The sequence below is a fragment of the Nyctereutes procyonoides genome, unplaced genomic scaffold (assembly GCF_905146905.1).
Source record: "Nyctereutes procyonoides isolate TBG_1078 unplaced genomic scaffold, NYPRO_anot_genome, whole genome shotgun sequence".
NCBI classification, from domain to species: domain Eukaryota; kingdom Metazoa; phylum Chordata; class Mammalia; order Carnivora; family Canidae; genus Nyctereutes; species Nyctereutes procyonoides.
The window spans coordinates 16,521,662-16,526,099 of record NW_026575049.1 but is presented as its reverse complement, the minus strand read 5'-3'; positions in this window follow the sequence as shown (position 1 = coordinate 16,526,099).

Below are 4,438 nucleotides of genomic sequence, written 5' to 3'. Positions count from 1 at the left end.
CTCTTTACTTTTTTTTAAGATTTTATTTATTTATGAGAGAGAGAGAGAGGGAGAGAGAGAGAGGGGGGCAGAGACACAGGCAGAGGGAAAAGAGAGGGAAAAGCAGGCTCCATGCAGGAAGCCCGACGTGGGGCTCGATCCTAGGTCTCTAAGACCATGCCCTGGGCAGAAGGTGGTGCTAAACCGCTGAACCATCAGTGCTGCCCATCTGGTTCCTTTTTCATGGGGAGGCATTGCTGGTAGGGAATGTAAAACGTCAGGGGGGTGTCCGTGAGTGGAGAGTGCAGGTCCAGGCTTCTGGTTTTGTAAGCACCAATAAGACTGACAGAGACCTTGAGGGCTTCCCCTGAGCCCCAAACCATGGACTTCACTGTTGCAGTCACCACCAGGTTGCTGGTACAGAAGTTGGTCTGCAAGGTGCCTAACCTTTGGCAGGAGCCACTGGGTGCATTGGGGCCCCCCAGAGATGTTTGGCTTCAGATGAAGCCTTTTGTGTCTTTGCAAATGAAAGTCTGGACTTGGGGTTTGGGTTGAGGAGTGGGATGCCCTACCGAGCATCCTCCCCAAGGCCCTGGACCTGCCCATCTTTGGTGGTGCCCGGTGGTAGGCTCTTGAAGGAGACAGAGAAGCTGTTGGATGGCTGTGACACTGAGGTCAGAGATGAACTGGACCAGGAGCACAATTCCCTTCAGAAGAGATGGGACCCAGGAGTGAATGGGTGTTATTGTCTAATGGGTACAGAATTTAAGTTTGGGAAGATGAAAAACTTCTGGAGAAAAATATTGCTTTGGCTGATGTCAAAAACATTATTCTCTGCACTTTTATTTAGGACTTTTTTGGTTTCAGGCCTCACATTTAGGTCTTTGATCCATTTTGAATTTATTTTTGTCATAGTGTTAACATGTGGTCCAGTTTCATTCATTTACATGTAGCTGATCCAGTTCTCCCAAAATCATTTCTTGAAGAGACTGCCTTTTCCCCCATTGGATATTCTTGCTTCCTTTATCATAAATTGATTGACTTATATTGTGGGTTTATTTCAGAGCTCTTTATTCTGTTCTATTGATCTGTGTGTCTATTTTTGTGCCAGTATCATATTGTTTTGATTACTACAGCTTTGTAGCATATCTACCTTTGTTTTTCTTTATAAGATTGCTTTGGCAATTTGAGGTCTTTTGTGGTTCCATACAAATTTTAATTTTGTTTGTACTATTAAAAAATTCTGTTGGTATTTTGATAGGGATTGCATTGGATCTGTACATTGCTTTGGGTAATATGACATTTAAACAATATTAATTCTCCCTGTCCATGAGAATGGAATATTTTTTCCATTTGTTTGTGCCATCTTCAATGTCTTTCATCAATGTTTTAGAGTTTTCAGGGTAAACCTCTTTAGTTAAGTTTATTCTGAGGTATTTTATTATTTTGGTGCAACTGTAAATGAAGTTTTCTTAATTCTCTTTCTGCTACTTCATTATTAGTGCATAGAAACACTACCTCTCTCTGGGTATTAATTTTGTGTTCTGCCACCTTACTGGATTCATTTATTACTCATAGTATTTTTTTGGTGGAGGCTTTAGGATTTTTTTGTGTAGTATCATGTTTATGATGAGTGACAGTTTAGCTTCTTTACCAATGTGGATGCCTCTTATATCTTTTTCTTGTCTGCTTGTTATGGATAGTATTTCCAGTACTACATTGAATAAAAGTGGTGAGAGTGGACATCCTTCTATGAGATGTATCCTTGGATGACATTGTGCCATTTGAGACAACATGGATGGAACTAGAGGGTATTATGCTAAGTGAAAAGTCAGACCGCGAAAAACAAATGTCATGTGATTTCACTCATAAGTGGAATCTAAAACAAGCAAATGAATAAACAAAAAGAGCAGAGTCAGACCTATAAATACAGAGAACAGATGGTTCTAATGGTTGCCAGAGGATGGGCAGATGGTGAAGGGGAGTGGGAGATACAGGCTTTCATTAACAGAATGAATGTCATGAGAATGAAAGGTACAGCATAAAGAATATAGTCAATGATATTGTAAAAGTGTTATATGGTGACAGATGGTAGGTGTACTTGTGATGAGTATAGCACAATGTATAAACTTGTCAAATTACTATGTTGTACACCTAAAACTAAAGTACTATTGTGTATCAAACTATACTGAAAACAAATATTTTTTGGAAGCTCTGGAGGTAGATGTTGGTGATGATGGTGACGTGCATGTTCCTAATGCCAATGAACTGGATACTTAAAAATAGTAAAAATGAAAAATTTTACCTTTTGTCTATTTTACCACAATAGAAATGTAAATGTTAAAAAACAAAATGATCAAACATGCCACAAAATATTTTATTTGGACTTTAAACTCTCAATTATAATTTTGGTTACCTGAATAAGAAAATAATTCAATATTTACCCAAGTTGTTATCATTTTTGGTACTCTTTTTTTTTCACAATTAGAAATATGCATATACACAGTTATAACATATTTACGCAATAGGGAAACTTTGCACAAATGTGAACTATTCTCTATATAGTTAAAAATGCGTATACTTACACTTACACAAGATTATGCAAATCTAAGGGCAAAGATATAAAGGCCTATGCATGTATAAACATATTATGATTTTGTATTTGCATAAAATATTCTTTTTTTAAAATAAACTTATTTTTATTGGTGTTCAATTTGCCAACATACAGAATAACACCCAGTGCTCACCCCGTCAAGTGCCGCACTCAGTGCCCGTCACCCATTCACCCCCACCCCCCGCCATCCTCCCCTTCCACCACCCATAGTTCGTTTCCCAGAATTAGGAGTCTTTATGTTCTGCCTCCCTTTTCTGATATTTCCTACCCATTTCTCTCCCTTCCGTTCTATTCCCTTTCACTATTATTTATATTCCCCAAATGAATGAGAACATATAAAGTTTGTCTTTCTCTGATTGACTCATTTCACTCAGCATAATACCCTCCAGTTCCATCCACGTTGAGAAATTGGTGGGTATTTGTCATTTCTAATGGCTGAGTAATATTCCATTGTATACATAAAATATTCTTGGAAGCCACCTAAGAAACTCCAAACACCCATTGCCTTTTTTAAAAAAAATGTCTTTTATTGGAGTTCAATTTGCCAACATATAGCATAACACCCAGTGCTCATCCCAAGTGCTCACCTCAGTGCCCATCACCCAGTCAACCCAACCCCCCGTCCCCCTCCATTTCCACCACCCCTAGTTCGTTTCCCAGAGTTAGGAGTCTTCATGTTCTGTCTCCCTCTCTGATGTTTCCCAATCATTTTCTCTCCTACACCTCAATTACCTTTCACTATTTTTATTTTATTTATTTATTTCTAATAAATTTATTTTTTATTGGTGTTCAATTTGTCAAAATACAGAGTAACACCCAGTGCTCATCCCGTCAAGTGTCCACCTCAGTGCCTGCCACCCAGTCACCCCCATCCTCTGCCTAACTCTCCTTCCACCACCCCTAGTTCATTTCCCAGAGTTAGGAGTCTTTCATGTTCTGTCTCCCTTTCTGATATTTCCCACTTACGTTTTCTCCTTTCCCCTTTATTCCCTTTCACTATTCTTTATATTCCCCAAATGAATGAGAACATATAATGTTTGTCCTTCTCCGATTGACTTATTTCACTCAGCATAATACCCTCCAGTTACATCCATGTCGAAGCAAATAGTGGGTAATTGTCGTTTCTAATGGCTGAGTAATATTCCATTGTATTCATAAGCCACATCTTCTTTATCCATTCATCTTTCCATGGATACCAAGGCGCCTCGCACAGTTTGGCTATTGTGGACACTGTTGCTATAAACATTGGGGTGCAGGTGTCCCAGCGTTTCACTGCATCTGTATCTTTAGGGTAAATCCCTAGCAGTGTAATAACTGGGTGGTAGGGCAGGTCTATTTCTAACTCCTTGAGGAACCTCCACACAGTTTTCCAGAGTGGCTGCACCAGTTCACATTCCCACCAACAGTGTAAAAGGGTTCCCCTTTCTCCACATCCTCTCCAACATTTGTGGTTTCCTGCCTTGTTAATTTTCCCATTCTCACTGGTGTGAGGTGGTATCTCATGGTGGTTTTCATTTGTATTTCCCTGATGGCCAGTGATGCAGAATATTTTTTCATGTGCTTTTTGGCCATGTCTATGTCTTTCTCTGTGAAATTTCTGTTCATGTCTTTTGCCCATTTCATGATTGGATTGTTTGTTTCTTTGCTGTTGAGTTTAATAAGTTCTTTATAGATCTTGGATACTAGCCCTTTATCTAATACGTCATTTGCAAATATCTTCTCCCATTCTGTAGGTTTTCTTTTTGTTTTGTTGACAGTCTCTTTTGCTGTGCAGAAGCTTCTTATCTTGATGACGTCTCAATAATTCATTTTTGTTTTTGTTTCTCTTGCTTTCATGGATGTAAC